Genomic DNA, 21,339 nt, shown 5'->3' with positions numbered 1-21,339 from the left:
AAATTGGGTTGTTTGAACCCAGTGAATGGAACAATTTAAACAAAAAAAATTCTGTATTTGTCCATTTCCAAACCAACTTGGGTTGTTTTTAACCCAGCATTTTTAAGAGTGTACGCTCTCTGACTCAATATAAAATATCTGTTCTGAAGATAAACGGAGGTCTTATGGATGTGAAACAACATTAGGGTGAGTCATTAATGATGTAAATTTCATTTTTGGGTGAACTAACCCTTTAAAATATTAACAGGTTGTTTTTTTTGTTTTTTTCTTAGATTTTTTTTACAATATTTTACAGTTAAAATTACACTCATTTTTTTTACAGTGCTGCTTTTTTCTCTATCTTTCTTGGTTTCTTCTGTTTCCCTTCATAGGCATATTTCTATTAGAGACCGCAAGCACTTCAAACCTCAACTATATGATGGAGAATGTGGTGGAGGTGTTGGATGTAGCCTCAGGGTTATTCCTTCTTATTTCTTTATTTCCGTCCTATGCACGGTTCTCCGGAGCAGGGCGACACAGAATCACTGATTGGTGGAGTTTGGATCAGAGCACAGGAAGAAGTCAAGCTAAGCAGTCACGAGCAGAGAACATTCAGCTCCTCTATCATCCGCCAAACACTTGACCCACAGTAACTCCACTTTGACAGAGCATCACAGCTTTTCTATGTAAGACAGAGCCTAGTTTCAGGAAAATGTGATTATGAAAGACATCCAGTCGTAGAATGTCCTCTCTCTCTCTTTTCCAGCTTTGTTCAAGAAGGCTGACAGAAGCCCGCTCCTGGTTACGTATTGCGAACTGTCACTCTCCCCTTAGATAACACCCTTGCACAGAGGCTTGGAAATGCCAGGGTTCAAGTTTACAATTTAAAAGTTTAAATGCAGAACCACGGGTCACAGTGGGCCACAGTAAAGGTCAATGCCATGACGACAGCTGTGGATATTGTTCATTCAGCCCCTTGAGTTACACATTCTATCTTTATCCCTCCTTTTTCTATCTCTAATTTCTGATTTATCCAAACTGGAAGTCTATTTATGCTGGTCAAAAAAAGAATAATTTCCGTCTACATCAAAACCCTAACCAGGTCTTTGCAATTTCTCGAATGAATAATATGTTATTTGCAGAGAAAGCTATGCATGATGGTTTTTCTAATTTTCAGTGTTCTTACGAGAAGCTGGGCCGTAATTATGGAATAGGCAATTTGGCGTGATAATCCTACTGTGCGATCTTCTGAGTGAGCATAGCAGGAGATTCAAAGACACCTGTGTCCCAGCAGGGACTGGACCTCATCTTCTCTCCCATCCTCTCCTCCGAAATGACATGAAAACATCCAAATAAATCAGTTTCATACACATATATAATGATTAACTATCAGCGCCTCCACTCTCCTGAGCCAAAGAGGCCTTAAAAAGCGAAGCATATTGGCTGTGCTCAGTGCCAAGGCTCATCCCTCTCCCCCTTCTCCCCCTTCTGGGCCTCTGACGCGGGCTCACTGGTAGTGCTCTTTCCCTGCAGGGGGCCCCGGAGCCGGGCTTGTCCTGACACCGCAAACATATGTAAGGACACCTGAGCTACGGCCTCAAGCCTCCCGCCACCAAGGGTTAATTTTCCACCCAGCCGTGCGGCAGCCAGACTTGGCCAAGTTTCCTGTCGCCCACAGTGCACCACAAGCTGTGTTTGGGAGCCAGCAAACAACATTAATCCTGCCCCTATGACGGATCGCATATGCAAAATGTCCGCCACCCTACGTGTTCACACAGCTAGGCAGGTACGGGGACAGGAAGGAAAGACGACGTAGTTGGACAGAGAGGAAGAGAGATTATGGGATCGGAGGAGGAGGAGGGAGACTGGAGACTGTACTTCATCACGCCACTGGAAGTTTCAATCTTCCTTTTGTCTTTAACATTTCAGGTGCCGATGTGTGCGATGCCAGGAAAGGTCATGAGATGATTTACTGAACATTTATGGAGGCTTTATCTTCAGTCCTTGTCACCAAGTGAGGCGATGCTTCATAGAGGGTCGCCAAACAGACGTGGAAAAAGAGAGACTGTCACAACGCCGCAACCGCAATGACACAGTAAGAAAACAAGAATGCACTCTTTCATTAGCAAAGCACCGCTGAGAATAAACACTCATATTTTTTTTCTCCTCATCCCATTCCCTCTATCTCTAAAAGGGGGAGTTGTGTTCTGGTATAGGCGTTTCTCAACAGGGTTTCCTCTTTTGTGTGTCCATTATGAAACCTCAGCATGAGAGCCATGTTCACGAGTCCGTGACTGTTCTACAGAATTGAACAATGTCATCTAAACTAAGTGCAACAAAGTGACACTTTTCCTAACTTTCTTCTTCTGCCGTGTCCTGTATGGTAAGCAGCAGTGGTGTGTGATGGAAATAAGGGAATTTACTTTTTACAAGTTTTAGAGAATTTTAGGGTGTGTTTAAACAACCACCATGTACTAAAAATGCGAATGTTTTTCTTTAGCTTTTTTCGCTGACAGGCGACAATGTTGTCAAAATGATCCCGTTCACAAGATTCCACAAAAACAACTAAAAACGCTATATTATGCTGCCAGGCCAGTAGTTGATTACATTACATATAAACATAACACTTAATACGCATGTGCATGACTTTACTATTTTCACAAATTTGAATCTATGATGTTTATATGAATACAATAATAATAATGTTTTCAAAAACGTGCATTTTGAACCATGATTTCAAAAGTTCGCGTTTTCAGCGCTGTTTTTGTGTAAATAAATGGCATAAAGCACTTAAAGTTGTTTTAAGTTACATTATAGTTAATATTATTTATATTAATAGGATTCAATATTAATCTTAATAGTCAATATTCAATTTTTTTGTTATTAATAAGTTATATTTTTTATTTCATCAGTCTGCAGATCATATGTATATTATATGTTTATTGTTTTAGAATTTATTATAATATATATATATATATATATATATATATATATTATTGATATTAAAGGGGTGGTTGATAATGATTTCACATTTAAACTTTAGTTAGTGTGTAATGTTGCTGCAAAAGCAATATCTGTAAAGTTACAATGCTCAAAGTTCAAAGCAAAGGGAGCTATTTTCTTTTAAAGAAAACACTTTTTAAGGACTACAACAAACATCTCGTAGGGACTACACAAGCTTCCTCCAGGGTTAGTGACATCACAAACCGGGCGGCTGTGGCTCAGTGGTTCATGTAGATTGTCTACAAACCAGAAGGTTGGTGGTTCAATCCCCGGTTCCACCTGACCAAGTGTCGAAGTGTCCTTGAGCAAGACACCTAACCCCAGCTGCTCCCGACGAGCTGGATGGCGCCTTACATGGTTGACATCGCTATCGGTGTATGAATGGGTGAATGAGAGGCAAAATGTAAAGCGCTTTGGATAAAAGCGCTATATAAATGCAGTCCATTTACCATTTACCAAACCCTAAAAGGTTCATAAACCCTGCGCCTGATAACATGCAACAAAGGGTGTGGGGCTATGTGGAGAATTTATAATCATAACATAATATGCTAATCAATGACTTGAAGACAGCAGCTCTGCATCAGCTACATAAATGCATCCTCTAACCATTCAGGATTTATAAAAAATGATCTGTGGGGTATTATATTTTGAGCTAAAACTTCACATACACACTCTGGGGACATCAGACATCTTATAAAAGGGGCAATCAACCACCCCTTTAATATTGAATCAATATTATTGTTAATAGTCAAGCACATTATGAGTACTACATTAATACAATATTTATTTTTTGTTGTTGTTAATAAGCTAAATCTTTAATTCCATCAAGCTGCAGTGTCATTTTGTGTTTTGTCATTTCGAGTTTATTTTGATCCAGACATGACTAACATGATTTAATTGTTAGAGTGGTTGAGTTTTAATTAGTCTGTATATTTACGCCAGTCAGACCCATTCAGTTCGATTTTAGGAGAAGCATTATCCCATTGACAGAGTAAATGGCTAGTCATAGAGCAATGAAGGCACTACCTCCGTTCAATGGGTAAGTATATTGCCATTCCCCTTCATTTTTTGGAGAACACAATGACTTCAAATAAAGAAAAAAGAGATGCAGGCAGCCACTGGTGTTATTGTTGAACCGTGTCACCACCAAAAATGCTTCAAAATCCCATGATCACTGATCTTATATTTCAATGTATTTCTTCCAAAATCTTCTCTTTTGCATCCTCAGAGAAAACCTTGCTGGTTAGCAGATAAACAGTCTATAGTGCTTTAGGAATGAAGAACTCTGGACCGACAGACTTCTCTCCTCAGACTTTGTGCCTTTTTCTCAGTGTCTCAATTGTCTAACTCAGCATGCTTCATCATCTCGCCTTAGTCGAACACCGCCCGGACCCAGCATGTCTTCTCTACGTTCTCCTTTCCTCTCTTTCTTTTAACTCACTCCAGAAAACCAGCGTCAGAACACTTTGCTTTTTCTTTGGCCCGCATTATTGTTAGATGACGTCCTTGTGTTGTCCAAATCATCCTTGTTACGGCTGTGATGCAAACCTTGTTTGAGTTAAAGTTGTTTTTATCTATAGTGTAAATAATTTTCAGTTTGTTAAGTCGTATTCATCAAGTGACTCTAAATTCAAGGGCTTATTCAAAACTTGTTTTCTTGTCTTCCTGTTGCATTGGCTCACAAGGTCTTGCTAATGACAGCCTGTCATTGTGATGGAATTGAAAATGTTAATATATATATATATACAGTTAAGATTTCATATTTTATTTTAAGGGAAATTGCAGAACCTTGGAAGATCGGTTAGAAAAATTCAGTTTAAGTACTGTGCCTCTTTCACGCAATCAATATAAGCCAGAGGCATGTAAAATATCATTACATGTACTTTGCATTTATTTGATTGTTTATTATGCACACTATGTAGGTTGCTAGGTCTAAGGTCACCAGAATTACAAAGTGAGTTTCCTTTCATTTATGTGATGTTTCGCAGCATGGTCAAATGGCAAAGTTCATAACATTTAGACTTGCGGTCCCAAAAGCTCTTCGGAATTTCCACAGGCCCATCCCAGAAGAGCCGGCAAAAGTATAACTACTGAAAACAGCATTATTTCAGAAACAACCAAGGGTGACAAGAGGTTTTCATTGCAGATTAAAAATCAATGATCTTTTCAGCTTGTGCCGGCTAGGGTTAGCGCTGCAGAGAAAGAAACGGCTTTCACAACAACCATTTGATTAACCTGGATGATTTTATGTGCTGATAGCGTCCACGGTGAGCAAATCATTATTAGATCTCATTTTCTGCACGGAGAAAACCAGTGAAGCTTAGCTCCACGCCGTGCCCTGTGCATTGAATTTCTGTCTTTGACTTAAATAGGAATAAAGATGAGAGGAGAAACGGTGCGAAAACTCTGCGTAGATGTGGTGAGCCGGAGAGAACGGGCTCTCTATATGTGTGGTTCCATCGGAGGGCAGTGCCCGCTGCGCCCTCGGTGTCCGTGTTTGTGTGTACGCTGTAGAGACAAAGGCATAAACCTCCTGCAGCAGAGGTGCTGTGAGTAATGGATCCAGAATACACTATACCAACACACTCATCACTCCTCAAGCTCCGTAGCCAAGGTCACCGAGAACCTCTGCATTACCTCTACATCTCACTCCTTCTCCATCTTGCGCTTTCGCTCTCGCTCCCTCCGTCAGGGTGGCCGTGCCGTCTTCTCACCCCGCCGAGAGCGGGCGGGCGAGGGAGTGAATGAGTCTCAGGGTAGCTGCTGCGAGCACTTGATCTGAGAAGCAGAATGGATGGGAGTGTATTGTCAGACTGTCATTCAGCCGGTCTGCAGCAGCAGTAAGCCTTCACAAAATATTAAACTGCTTTCACCACATAAAAGCCGTACTCTCATACTGCTGACATATGGCTTGAAAAGCCGCCTCTGGTTTGTTTTGGAGAGGTGGAAATTGAACACAACGGCTATTTGAAGTGGGTCGAGTTGCTCTTTCTGAAGCTGAATTTACCAATGACAGTATAGAGAGAAGAAAGCAAAAGCCTTGCTATTACAACCTGTGAGGTTTTGAAAGTTACCAATGGAGGCGCGAGGGGAATGGGATCGAGCTGAGACTTGTATGTGTGTCAAGTGGTGTAAAACCTCAAACATCGGCCTCCAGCTCTCAGCAAAAGAGCAAAACCTGGGCGCCCCTTCACACCTGGTATTACACTACTTTGGAATCCAATCACACGTGGGTTTGGTGGTAGTCACCTCAGATTTTGTCATGTACGTCACTCACTGTTGTTTAAAGGAACTGTATGTAAGAAATGTATTTTGAGTAATCATAAAATGGCCCTTCTATGTCACTAGACATTAACAAATCATGTTAATTTCAAATATTTCTATCACTGACAACAGTGTTGTTGCAGCCCTCAACTGATGTTGATGTTGACCTGTTGTGTTTTGGCCTGAAACTCCACCCTCCACCTATACCAATCACGAAGTCAGTAGTGTTTTGCAGCCGGGTTGCCACTAGTTACCACAGCTGCAGCTACAAGCGTTCCTGCTGGATCCTGCTGCCTATCTGGCAACCTCGCGTCAGTGGGAAGGGGGAGAGGGGATACACCGCTCTAGTAATTTGAAAGTGATTGCAGTACCAGTTTTGGCCACAATCTTACATACACTTCCTTTAACAATGTTGATAAAGCCCATATTTATATAATGTGACGGATCGGCTGCCTCTCCGTCGTTATCAGCGTCACCTTGTCCCTAAAATCGCTGCCCTTTGCCAGGTTCCCGGCCGATTTGGGTGAGAGAGAGAGGAAGGGTGCTGAAATGATAAGAAATGGCGACGAGTGATGAGGCACACCTAAATATCATGGAGCCTCATCACCGCCGCAGTTAAATGCAGAGCGCGCCTCTCCTCAGGAGACCAGTCTCTCTCTCGCCGTGAGTGCGCATGCTGGTGTCCTCGTGGGTCCAGGAAGGGAGCGCGGAGGGACTCCCGCACCACCACAGATGTGAGTCGCTGGACCCGCAGTCTGGAATGGAGATGCACACATAACGCCGCTGACAGGCCAGGATGCCAGGCCACTGCTCCCCACAGTTACCATGGCTAAAGAAGACGAGCTGCCGCATCGAATCCGCCGCCCCTCGCACCTCGGACCAGAGAGAGAAGCATGTGCGGCTGTCGGACCCCATCCCTTAGCTGGACCCATCCTATCCAGTCACTACCATTCCTTCACAATTCCCTGGCACACCGAGGACACTAGATTCTCTGTTTTGTTTAACACTTATTCCCCTTTTGGAACTTTTTATATTTATTTGTGTTAATAAATGCCTCTTCAATGCCTGACGCCACACTTACTGTGTCTGTCGTTTGCTCCTCCCACCACTATATATATATATATATATATATATATATATATATACATATACATATGCACACACAAAATTAAATTTAAATTTAATTATACTATGACATTAAACAATTTATTATTAAGTAACATTTTATTATAACTGCATGCTATTAATCATTTATAAAGAATTAATAGACATTAACAACCAGTTTATAAATGCAGTTTATTTAATGTTTTGCATCTTGAAATTAACACACTGAGTAACTATTACGTCCAAACAATATGTATAAATGTACATTTAAAGCTGCTATCCATAACATTTTTTGTGTTCAAAATTTACAAAACTTATATAATGAGAATGTACAACATTAATACATTTTCCAAACTGTGTTTTGTCTAACCCTGAATCATTATGGTATACTGATAATAAGTGTTTATATTGGGACTATTTCAGACCGATCTGGTAGGAGCCACTGCGGAGGAGCACAGTCCCTGCGTGACTCGCCACAGACATAAACAGAGAGAAGTAGCTCCGGCTGCAAGGTTTATAAATAATTAATGAATTATAATTCATTTAGAAACTATAAATTGATCATTAATAAAGTATGAAAATACAATAATTAAACACATTTTATATATATATATATATATATATATATATATATATATATATATATATATATATATATATATATATATATATATATATATATATATATATATATATGCTTATGAATAAAGAATAAAGTATGTATATCTGTGTTTATAAACCGCTTATTAAAGTCTATTAATGCTTTATAAATGACAAATTAACTATTCACTAATGCTTAACTAATCATGTAGTTATTATAAAGTGTACATTATAATAATTATTTTTATTATCATCATCATTAATGTTATAAGTGGACTTTGAACATGCTTAACTTGAATTCTTACCCCTATATAATGATGTCAGGCTTCGTGCATTTATGTATTCCATTTAAAAATGTCTTTTTTTCTTCTTTTTCTTTTTTTCTGATGGATAATTTACTCAACCATTTTTTAAGCATATAGTGGATGATTGACAGGTCCGAACAAATTAGTGTTAACATTCATGTATTTTAATCTATCTCTGAATCAGTGCGATTTTATTGTCATTTACTATTATACTGTTTATAAATATTTTGAATTGAATGCATTTTTTATAGTTTAAATGTTTCTATGTTCATTTTCTTTTTAGTTTATATTTTAGCTGTTTTATTTGCTTTTGTGATTAAAAAATTTTTAAAGTTTGAAAAATTTTAGTTTGATTTAGCTTTAATATTTTTTTTTCCGTTATCATTTTAATACTTTAAATTAACCTTATCTTATTTCAGTTAGTTGCCTATATATATATATATATATATATATATATATATATATATATATATATATATATATATATATATATATATATATATATATATATATATATATATATATATATATATATATATATTTTTTTATATATAATTAAATTTGCATGTAATATTCATTTTATTTTATTCCAGCTTTATTTAATTACAGAAATATGTTTTTAATAGTTTTTGTTTTAGTTATCAATAACAACACAGCTCTGAATCACAAAACATTTTGCACCTCGTTTACACTTGTATTAAGCGCTCACCCCTCATGATTGGATCACCAGCGATTGGTCTCAGGTGTAAATGAGGCCATTGAGGTATTCTTGCAAACTCCTGCCAGTGTCTCTCTAGTTCTCCTCACCTCCTCTGTGCCCATTTTTACACTTACATGAAATCTATCCCACACCCTCCCAAGCAGTGCTGGCTCAGAGAGAGATAACAGTGGATTTGGACTCGGCTGGGCCAATGATTTCCACATTGAAACTGCTATTCATATCAGAGAAGCTGCCTGAACATCAGGCAAGAGAAAAGGTGTGAAATAGCGCGACCAATCTGGAGAGTTCTGGGCAGACAGACAGTGTAAGACTGTCCAGGTGTCTTATAATATGAGGATTAGAGCTTTGCCAAGGATTGAGCAGCACAGGCCTGATATGAAAAGAAAGAGAGACTTACTGAGGACTTCAGAGACATCAGAGGAACTGCCTGTGCTGGCAGAGTGCCACAACCAAGACCATCATTTTCAACCCCCAAATTAGAGAGGTGACCATCTGACAATAAAACAGCCTGTGGAGAGGAGAAAAAAAGAGTCAGACTTCCATTATAAATATTAATCAAATGGAAGCCTTTCAGAGATGGCATTTCTCTGCAGGAAAAGATGTAGTACTTGCCTGTCAGGACAGCGATGGAGGTCAGCATGGCCTTTCCCTTGAGTCAAACTTGATTTAGCCCTTTTTGCCAATATGCAATATAGAAAGTTTAAAACCATTTGATATTAAAAAAAAAAAATACAAATAATAGAGCGAGAGAAAACAACAAAGAAAGTGTATTATTCTTATGTCGAGAAGGAAAAATGCTAATGTTACATCCTCCTGTGTTATATTGTTCTTCTGCAGGTCTTTTACCAGTCCAACTCTTGGCAGGTACAGAACACTAAAGGACCATTTTATTTCTAAATGAGTCTGAATGGCGCACCACAAAGACTAGAAATGCTGCTGCCCTTTCATTTTAAATGGTACGTTGGCATTTAACATTACACATGTCAGCAGAACTTCACTCTCCATTTATGGCTTCTTAATGTATGTGTATTTGTTCACAGCCACTTATGATATTAGCTGTTGTCATCGGCTGTTGAAAGGGACATTTAACATGTAGATATGAAAAAACATTCTTGTGATCATAAATTAATTTATAAAGGACATTCAAAAACTCCCATCTTTGATAAAGCCTCCTTCACTAGCCTGTAAGCGCAACATGCTTGATTTTCTCTCACAGAAAGGTGAAATTAATACAGAATATATGGTAACACAATTCTTTCTTTCTTTCTTTCTTTCTTTCTTTCTTTCTTTCTTTCTTTCTTTCTTTCTTTCTTTCTTTCTTTCCTTCTTTCTTTCTTTCTTTCTTTCTTTCTCTCTCTCTTTCTTTCTTTCTTTCTTTCTTGACTGACTAAGATCATCTCATACTGTGTGTGTGTGTGTATATATATATATATATATATATATATATATATATATATATATATATATATATATATATATATATATATATATATATATATATATATATATATATATATATATATGCCATCTTGAATTTAATAATAAAAATGTTGACATTAAACTCAAGGTTAAAATGCCTATATTTCTTCAAAAATTGACTCTTAAATTATCATTTGGGGATGACAGTTAAAATCAAATTTTATGACCATATAATTTTTGTATAAGATGATAGATAGATAGATAGATAGATAGATAGATAGATAGATAGATAGATAGATAGATAGATAGATAGATAGATAGATAGATAGATAGATAGATAGATAGATAGATAGATAGATAGATAGATAGATAGATAGATAGATAGATAGATAGATAGATAGATAGATAGATAGATAGATAGATAGATAGATAGATAGATAGATAGATATTTAATTAAAAGTTACTTTTAATCTGTTATATATGAAGGATACAAATGCCACCTATTGTGTATGTTGCAACCCAGGCTCATTGGAAATACGTGGCTCTGCCTACATTTTTGCAACACCCGAAATATGTACCTCCAGGTACGTTTACCTGCACTTTTTGGGTGAAACGTCCACCAGTGTGTGATGGGTAGGTTTAGGGGTAGGGGCAGTGCAGGGGGATAGAATGTAACGGCATTGATAAACACCAAAAATGGCATATGAATTGGTGTGTCATACGTACGCCATTTCATGAGATCAGTCTGGGAATGGAGAAAAATATTACCACTTAGTGCCTCCGGTGGACATTTCACCCAAAAAGTGCAGGTAAACGTACCTTGAGGTACATATTTTGGGTGTTGCAAAAATGTAGGCAGAGTCATGTATTTCCAATGAGCCTGGGTTGGTATAATGACACTTACTATATTTCTGTGTCTCTCTTTTTTTGCAGTATATGTGCCCACATCTGACAATTTTGCCCTCCTTCAAACTCTCTTAACCATTCTCCTTTTTTTCTGTCCTCCCATTATGAATAATGAACTTGTCCTCCTATGATCAAGCCTATTGGGGATTTCCGCTGCGTGTGTCAGGGCCTGTCTAATGGATTGCTGTATGCTAATTTGGCTAGAGGATGATGGGCAGTTCTCTGCTGGGGTCACCGGTGAAATAAAAGAGCCCTTTGTGCGAGTCTGAGCCATGTGCCTCTGACAGACCGCTACAGACCTTGAGAGTCTTCCTTTATACTTGTGCACAGCTACTGGAGAACGAAGAACAATGGGAAACACCAGGCTATGTCACTATTGATTTAGGGAGGGATGTGTGTCTTGGTGTCCCTAGACCTCCGTAAACTCCTTCAAAGTGGGGATGTAGATAACCTGCAGCACACTCTTGGATGGTTTTCGGATAGGCTGCTTCCATCGTCTGCGACCTAGCATCAGTCTCACTGGCCCGTTCCAACCCTCAGTCCATCAGCCATTAGGCCAATAATGAAGTAACCTCACATGGTTATTGACTGGCTTGTCAGTAGCCCTGCCTGAGTCTTAATAGGAGTCATTGGTCTTAAGTTAAAAAAGGGCTGAAGGAGGTAGAGGAGGCCATGCACAGCATCTCAAGTGCCCTGCAGAGGTGAGCAGCTGCCAGCCCATGCAAATTATCTGGCAGAGACGAGCTGCTGTCTGGACGAATGAAAAATTCTGCCATTCAGCCACGGGATCAGTGCAAACAGAACTCATTAAGTGTGGTGGGCCTTTGCATAAGAATATGTACAGCAAAGGTTAAAGAGTTCAAAAGTTAGAGATGTTTTACAGGAAGTATTGTTTCTCTACTATCATCTTAAACAATGAAAATTGTCATTATTTACTCACCCTCATGTCCTTTCAAACCTGTATGATTTTTTTTTCTTCTGTTGAACACAACGTAATACATGAACTCTGAAATGTTGAACTAGAGAACTGGATCTGGACTGTCTGATTCATAAACAAATCATTCAGACGGATTTAATAAATGTATTCATTATCTCAAAACAATCATTTGTTTTGGAAAGATTTTACCTTTTTCCATGAAGTGCCATTAATGCAGCAAGAACCCTTTTGAGGCCTGATACCCTCATACTTCCATTATAAAGAGTGGCCAGGATATTCCAAAGAAATCAAACCTTTACACTGATGTTCAAATATTTTATGCTCACCAACACTGATTTATTTGATTAAAATACAGTAGAAACAGTAATAGTATTGCATTTATTATTTTGCATTATAAAACATGTTCAGATGACTTAACTTAAAAATTGAGGAAACCTCTTTTCTTAAAATGTCATGCATAATTAAAATTGGATTTTGGAAATGTGGAAAAATTAAGGGATAGTTCACCCAAAAAATGAAAATCACCCCATGATTTTCTCAGCCTCAAGCCATATGACATTCTTCTTTCAGACGAATACAATCGGAGATATATTAATGTCACAGGGTGTTTTATAGGTTCATGTTTAATGTTTTAAGGTTTTCATGTTCACTGTCATGTTTTGTCATGCACTTCCTGGTTTTTGTCATGTGGTCTATTGTCATGTGATTCCATGCCCTCATGTGTTCCTGTGTCATGTTGTCATTGGTTTATGGGTTGAAAATTGTTCAACGGTGTCCCTTGTCTTGTCCCTTGTTTAAGCCCTCATGTTTGCCATGTGTCTTTGTCAGCTGTCAGTAAGTGTTAGTTTAAATCAAGTCAAGTTTTGTCAAGTTTTTTTTTTGTTTAAGCCTAGTCTTTGTTTTGTGTTTATGATTGTTTTCAATAAAAGACTGCACTTGAGTTCTCACAACCTCGATCATTCGTTACAATTAAACTTCCATATTCAACTTACGAAAAAAGTGTAACTGGTGTGGGGTTGACGATACACTTTCTTTGTAAGTTGAGTATGGAAGGCAGTCCGCCAGAAGCTGGATATTTTTACTTTATAAAATTTTAAATATTAATATTTTTCTTACACAAACCCATCAATTCACTTCAGAAGGAGCCCGCTGGAGCCATGTGGATTACTTTTATAATGGATGGATGCATTTTTTTTGGCTTCAAATTTTTGGCTGCCTTACATCTGCCATTATAAACCTTGGAAGAACATTTTTTTAATATAACTCAGATTGTATTTGTATGAAAAAGGGGAATACCTTACACACCTAGAATAACTTTAGGGTGAGTAAATTATGGGATAATTAACATTTTGGAGTGAACTATCCCAAAGTGCAAAGTGGAATTTTCAGCATCATTACTCCAGTCTTCAGTGTCACAGGATCCGTCATCTTAAAATGCTGATTTGGTGCTCAGGAAACAATATTATTACTGATGTTGTAAAAGGTTGCATAATAATTTTGTTGAAACAGCAATATATATATATATATATATATATATATATATATATATATATATAGAGAGAGAGAGAGAGAGAGAGAGAGAGAGAGAGAGAGAGAGACTTTTTTTAAAGAGAGAGGGGGGGGTATTCTTTGATAGAAGGTTTTATATAGCAGCATTTTTAGATTGTATTTAGATTTTTTGTTATAAAAGACATTATAAAATGTATTTAATAGTATTTGATAAATGTTTTGGATCTTTGATAAATAAAATGTATGTATTTCAAATAAATAAATTCTAATCTTACTGACCCTAAACTTTTGAATGCACTGTATGGTCCTCCCTAGATTTTTTTTTCATATCTACATGTAAATATAGAATTTTCTTCTTTTTGTTTAATTTTTTTAATCTCTTAAAATCGTGATTTTTGAAAGCATTACCAAAAAAAAGTAATACTTTATCTCTCTCTCTCTCTCTCTCTCTCTCTCTCTCTCTCTCTCTCTCTCTCTCTCTCTCTCTCTCTCTCTCTCTCTCTCTCTCTCTCTCTCTCTCTCTCTCTCTCTCTCTCTCTCTCTCTCTCTCTCTCTCTCTCTCTCTCTCTCTCTGAGTGCATGCTGGGAGTTTGTGGACGGTGCGTGAGTGTGGGTTGGAGTGAGCTCTACAGTGTGAGTGAGTTTTCTATCTTTTATCTATCTCTTGTGGTGTTGTTAGGTAAACAGAGGACAGTTTAAGGTGTTTGTGAGGAGCGTCGTCGGTCACTGATTGTGATGGCGGCGTCTCAGCACGCGAGTTTGGAAAGTTTAACGCGGCGGCACGGCATTAAGGTCGTACCTGCCGAGCGTTGTTCGGTGGAGGATTGTGCCCTCGCTGTTGCCGCTGTTGTTGGTCATGAGTGCATTCTTTCCGCGTCAAGAATGAATAGCGCAATAGTGATGTTTTTGAACAATGTTGACAAAGTGAATGATGTTGTAGAAACCGGGATTGTTGTGAATGATTCTCTTACTCCAGTCATGCCTTTAGTACAACCAGCGAAGAGAGTAATATTGTCAAATGTCCCGCCGTTTATTAAAAATGATGTGATTGAAAGAGAATTGTCCAGACATGGAAAGTTGGTGTCAAAAATGAAAAAGATATCACTTGGTTGTAAATCGCCACAGTTGAAGCACGTTGTTTCATTTAGGAGGCAAGTGCACATGATCCTAAATAACCAGAATGAAGAGCTTAATTTAGCCATGAAGTTTAAGATTGAGGACTTTCAGTATGTTATTTTTGCTACTTCAGATTCGATGAAGTGTTTTGGTTGTGGACAAGAGGGTCACGTGATACGCGTATGCCCTGAGAAGAGCGCCGTTCAGAATCATAACACAGATGAAACGCCTAGTAATGCAGATCATGTAGAAACGAGTGATACAGTATCTCGTGTTGAAAAAAATGGAACTGACGATTGTGAAAGTAATAAAAGTGAGAGGGTGGCCATAAACGAAAATGTGCATGAAAGTAGTGTTTCTAAGGTCAGTGAGCAGGGCATTTTAGAAGAGGATGTTGACATGACAGAAGATCAGAGTTTTTTTAAAACACCGACATTAAAAAGGAAAACTAAGTCCAAAGGAAAAGGAAAAAGGGCGAGTAAAAAAGCTACTGGAATAGTTGTTGGTAGTGCAAGGGAGGTGGACTCAGAGTTGAGTAATATTGAGGACTCTGCTGTGGATAGTGATGGTGGTGAATCGTCAGAATCTGTGAGCTCAGTTTCACAGAAGCGATCTTTTCGCAGCGATTACACATCAGACAAAATTAAAAAGTTTCTCCAGGTAACGAAAGGTATGAAAGGTGTAAATGTAGAGGATTACTTTCCAGATCGTGAGCTGTTTATAGATTCAACCAGGGCTTTAATGAAGGAGGCAGGAGCTTTTACTGAACAAGAGGTCTTTAGGCTGAAGAAAATTGTCCAGAAGTTAAAACTAAATTTATTGAATGATGAATTTGAATCAGTCTAGTTTTTTTTCCTTTTTTTTGAAGTGTTTGTTGCTTTTGTGCTCATTTTACATTTTTATGAGTAGAATAAGATTGGGCACTTACAATTTAAATGGTGCACGAGATAGCAAGAAAAGAGCCATGCTTTATGAACTGACTAAACAAAAGAAAATTGATGTAATGCTGGTCCAGGAAACACATAGTGATGTTTCTAATGAGAATGACTGGCAAATGGAATGGGATGGGTTAATTATTTTAAGCCACAAAAATCACTGTAGTGGTGGTTTAGCTGTGCTTTTTATGAAAAACTTTAAACCAATTTCATATGAGGTAGAACATGTTGTTGAGGGACATCTAATGAAAATAACAGCAAGATTTGAAAAAATGGTTTTAGTTTTTATAAATGTGTATGCTCCTGTTGTTGGTCCTGAAAGGGTTGTTCTTTTTGATAAATTAAGTAATATTTTGTCAAACAGTACAGTGGAAGAGTTCATATTTGTTGGAGGGGATTTTAATTGTACAGCAAATGATGGTATGGATAGGAATCATAGAGAGCCACATTTAGCTTCTCAATATGCTATGAGAAAGCTTATAGAAGAGCATGATTTGTGTGATATATGGAGGACTTTATATAAAGAACAAAGACAATATACATGGGCGCAAGCAAGAGAAAATTATATTTCTATGGCTAGACTGGATAGGTTCTATTGTTTTAAACAACATCTTAATGTTATTAAGAAATGTGAGATTTTGCCTAGTGGATTTTCTGATCACAGTCTAGTAATCTGTAGTGTGTTCATTAACAATATAAAGTCTAAGAGTGCCTATTGGCACTTTAATACTTCTTTGCTACAAGATACATTTTTTAAAGAAGTTTTTGTTTATTTTTGGAAACAGTTTAGCTCCAGGAAAAAAGATTTTTCTTCCCTACAACAATGGTGGGATCATGGGAAAAAAGAAATACAGCAACTGTGCCGTCAGTACACTCTCAACGTATCCAAGGACATTTCCCAATCAATGAAAACCTTAGAGATTGAAATAGTGGAACTTCAGAATTTAGTAGAGTCCACAGGAAATCGAGGACATATTGAGCTCCTCAAAGTTAAAAAAAGGACTTTGGATGACCTGTTGGGCATCAGAGCACAGGGAGCGTTGATCCGCTCACGTTTTCAAAGTGCAGTAGAGATGGATGGTCCAACTAAATTCTTCTTTGGTTTGGAGAAGAAGAATGGTCAAAGCAGACTTATACATTCTTTATACTCATTGGAGGGTAGGGAATTGGTGGAGCCTAAGGACATTAGAAAAAGAGCTGTATCGTTTTATTCTGAGCTGTACAAAAGTGAACATACAGAGGATGATGAGCTGGATAGCTCTTTTTATATGGGTTTGCCTAAAGTTCCAGATGAGACTAACTCTTTGCTTGAGAGGCCGCTTTCAGCATCTGAACTGCATGTTGCTCTGCGGAGCATGGATTGCGGTAAGGCCCCGGGAATTGATGGTCTACCAATTGATTTTTATAAAACGTTTTGGTCAGTAATGGGGGGTGACTTGCTATCTGTGCTCAATGATAGTCTGGCCGGAGGGTTGCTACCTTTGAGCTGCAGGAGGGCAGTTATTACCCTGTTACCCAAAAAAGGTGATTTAAAAGAAATAAAGAACTGGCGCCCAGTCTCACTTTTGTGCTCAGATTTAAAGCTCTTTTCTAAAGCCTTGGCCATTAGGTTGAGGGAGGCAGTTGGGCATGTCATTCATCATGATCAAACTTACTGTGTGCCTAACAGGTCTATTTTTGATAATGTTTGTCTAATTCGGGATATTTTGGACGTCTCTAGGCTATTGGACATAGACACTGGTCTCATTTCTCTAGATCAGGAAAAGGCATTTGACCGGGTTGAGCACAACTATCTCTGGCGCACGCTAGAGGAGTTCGGGTTCAGCTCTGGTTTTATTGCCATGATTAGGGTCTTGTACCAGGATGTTGAGAGTGTACTGAAGATTAATGGTGGTCTTAGTGCTCCTTTTAAAATTAACAGGGGTATTAGACAAGGTTGTGCACTTTCGGGAATGTTGTATGCCCTTGCCATTGAACCTTTATTGGTTAAGGTTAGAGAAAGTATTGAAGGTTGGACTATACCTAGCTCTGGAGCAAATTTTAAGGTGTCTGCATATGCAGATGATATTATTGTTTTGGTGAAGGGGCAAAAAGATGTTGATCTTCTTAAAGACATTTTTGACAATTTTGGTATAATTTCCTCTGCCAAAATTAATTGGTCCAAAAGTGAGGCCATAGTAAGCGGTAAATGGTCCCATGGTCTTCCCAAATTACCAGGTGGTTTGTCCTGGAAAAGAGATGGGTTAAAATATTTAGGAGTATATGTTGGAAATGAATCAATGGTAAGCAAAAATTGGGAAGGAGTTTTAGAAAAAGTAAAGGGGCGATTGGAAAAATGGAAATGGCTTTTGCCAAAAATGTCTTTTAGAGGGAGGGTTATAATAATCAATAATTTGGTAGCTTCCATGTTGTGGCATCGTTTGGCCTGCATTGATCCTCCAAATGGACTCTTGAGTAAAATTCAAGCAAACATAGTGGACTTTTTTTGGAGCACTTATCACTGGATACCACAGAGCGTACTTTTTCTACCCAGAGATGAAGGAGGACAAGGCCTTATCCATTTGCCCAGCAGGGGGGCAGCTTTTCGTCTCCTTTTTATTCAAAGGTACCTTACAGGACCTAAGGATCTAGTCTGGAGGAAAGTGGCTGATGTTATTTTTAACCAAGCTGGCAGACTGGGATTGAACTCTGCTTTATTTTTGATGGACTCGAGTAAGCTCCAGTGTAACGGACTGACTCCTTTCTATAAGGGACTTTTTAAAGTTTGGGACTTATTTGAAAAACGGAGGTTGGAGGCGACTTCCTCGTTGTACTGGCTTTTGGAGGAGCCTCTTGTACATGGAGCTCGGTTTGATGTTACGTGCGAAGGTACACCTGGACTGCTTCATCGCTTAGTGACCACCAAGACACTGAAACTGCACCATTTGTTGGACATTGCTGGTTCTGCTTTAAATAAAGCTCAGTCTGTGGCCGCACATCTAGGAGTGCAGTCGGTACGGCATGTTGGAAAGATTCTGGACTCTTTTAAACAGAAACTCACATTGGAAGAAAATAATCTGTTAACTGAATTTGGTAATGGGAAACTGGTTCCTGATATTACGGATCCTTTTCCAAGTATTTCTCTTAGCCCCAATCTCAAAGGACTGTCAGGACCCTTTCTGAACCTGACGGGGCTACAAGAGTTAAGTTTGCAGAATGTTCAGAGTAAAGTTTTGTATAAATGTCTTGTAAAAGTTTTAAATAAAGCAAAATTAAAAGAACGCAATGATACACTGTGGAGGGAGAAATTGGGACTAGATGATGAAACAAAACCTGTTTGGAGAGTTCTATATAAACCACCAATTGAGAAACGCACAGGTGACATTCAATGGAGAGTTCTGCACGGCGCAGTTGCTGTAAACGCATTTGTGAGCGTAATTAATCCTAATGTTTCAAGTGATTGTCCGTTTTGTAAAATGAGGGAGACTATTTTTCATTGTTTTTTAGAATGTTCAAGACTGAATGATTTGTTTTGGTTTCTTGAGGCTCTTTTCGTGAATTTTGGGGAGATTTTTTCTTCTAAGATTTTTATTCTTGGTCCCAATTATAGTGTGGCGCAAAGAATGAAAAGTCAGTTGTTAAATTTTTTAATTGGCCAAGCTAAACTTGCTGTTTACATGACCAGGAAAAATAAAATGGAAGGTAGAGAAGGACAACATGTGGTTATTGTTTTTAAGAATATGGTGAAAGCAAGGGTTATGTTTGATTTCAAATTCTATAAACTGATGAGTGATTTAGAAAGTTTTTTGCATAAATGGTGTTTTAATGGCGCTATTTGTACAGTTGAAGAAGAAATGTTGGTCTTTACTCCCATGTTACAATAAGTCCGGGTTGTTGCACAGTTTTCTTGTTTTTTTTTTTTTTTTTTTTTTTTTTTTTTTTGTTGTTGTTTTTCTGATAATGTGTAATTGGATGTTTTACTGAATGTTGTAATGATATAATAAAGTGTGTTGAAAACTCAAACTCTCTCTCTCTCTCTCTCTCTCTCTCTCTCTCTCTCTCTCTCTCTCTCTCCAGGCTATTGGGTTCATCCTGCACATAAAACTCATCACAGAAAATGAATATAAGTGGTTGGAGAAGAGACAGGAGATGTGAACTGTCCCTCTGGAACGGGCTGCCATTAAGTTTACTAAAAATGTCTGATGGTTTCGCCCAGACAGTTAAGAGAGCTGTGTCTGAACGGGATCCAAATCTCTGGTATGTGGTGCAGTAATGACAGAGAAATGTTGTCATAATTATTGTAATTTCCTTTGATTTAGAAAGTTGGTGTAGTTTTAATTGAGCAGACAAATTTAGCTGTTCGACAGCCGAGTTCATGGATGTTTTTTTTTTTTTTTCTTGACAGACTTCACCCAGTAACAGATCAAAACTGTTAAACTTATAATAGAGATGGTTTCCTTCTTTCTTTCTTTCTTTCTTTCTTTCTTTCTTTCTTTCTTTCTTTCTTTCTTTCTTTCTTTCTTTCTTTCTTTCTTTCTTTCTTTCTTTCTTTCTTTCTTTCTTTCTTTCTTTCTTTCTTTCTTTCTTTCAGTGTTAACATGTTATACTTTTATACGATGCCTGCTAGCTGAAAATGTATCTTCCAGTGATTATGGATGAAGATAAATTTCAACCCAAACTCAGCCCAGCATTTTGTTCTCTCGGGTATCATTTGGATTGTGGCTTTAAAACATTTCCATTGCTCCTGAGGAATAGGAATGTATCAGTAAAATGAGATAGTTAGCATGTATTTCTTATTACGGATGATTTGTATGGCCATCTGTCTGTTATGACTGAACCTCTAGCATATCACAATGCCATCAAAACCTCGTTTTCTGACCGTACTCATGTAAACATATGAAATTGAATTGAGTTGGTTCCAATCAGAATTTCGGATGAATGATTTGCCTCTGTTTTGATGCCTTGCAAAGGGGACAAACAGTTACCATAGCGTATTTACAATATCAGACGTTCCGTATGAATGTACGCATGTTTCTTGATAGGCTCCAGTTCTCTTGGCTCTTTTGGTATTGATGAATGGCAGTGGGTGTGGTGTGATGGCTCGTGTGTTGTCATAATTTGTGATGAGTCGAGCATTCTGGCTGGCTTTATGGCACTTGTGGGCTCGAATTGAAAGGAATAAGAGGGTGTTTTAAAGCAGAGTGGATTTCAGTCTTATCCTGACTAGACTTGTGTAATATTACTCAACATTCATTCAGCTCTAAATGAAACATTGCGCAATAACATGCCTAGAAGCAAGATTTAATAATTGCATTTGGGTTTTGTGATTTGAATGTTGTTTTATGAAAGCGTATTGTTCTTGCAGCTGTCTAGATGTGATTTCAAAGCAGACAAAAGCCTCAATAAACTGACTGATGTGTTGTATTTGAGCCTTTTTTGTGACTTTTTGTTTGTTTATTTGTTTTTATTTTGCCCTTAATCGTTAGCAAGATTCTGTGTAAAATCAGATATATTGTATAAGGTCCACTTTGTATGTGTATTTAGTTTTGTGTTTGAGACTTC

The 21,339-nt window shown here is 37.9% G+C and overlaps 1 long non-coding RNA gene across 3 annotated transcripts in view; it reads left to right on the top strand.

The window, feature by feature from the left end:
- The first annotated feature begins 86 nt into the window (after positions 1-86).
- The window catches only part of LOC137045545 (uncharacterized), a 21,278-nt gene continuing 25 nt past the window's right edge, over positions 87-21,339 (top strand). The window contains exons 1-4 of one of the 3 annotated variants that reach the window (XR_010898808.1): positions 87-665; positions 1,909-2,074; positions 9,814-9,932; positions 11,329-13,732. This is a non-coding gene — a long non-coding RNA (uncharacterized lncRNA). Of the gene's footprint in view, positions 2,075-9,813; positions 9,933-11,328; positions 13,733-19,854 lie in introns of those variants that run through there. The other 2 variants (XR_010898807.1, XR_010898806.1) reach the window with 2 other exon arrangements.

This window comes from Pseudorasbora parva, chromosome 17, assembly GCF_024679245.1.
Source record: "Pseudorasbora parva isolate DD20220531a chromosome 17, ASM2467924v1, whole genome shotgun sequence".
Taxonomy (NCBI): Eukaryota; Metazoa; Chordata; class Actinopteri; order Cypriniformes; family Gobionidae; genus Pseudorasbora; species Pseudorasbora parva.
Note: the sequence above shows the minus strand (reverse complement) of the source record. Positions and strands in the feature narration are given on the sequence as shown.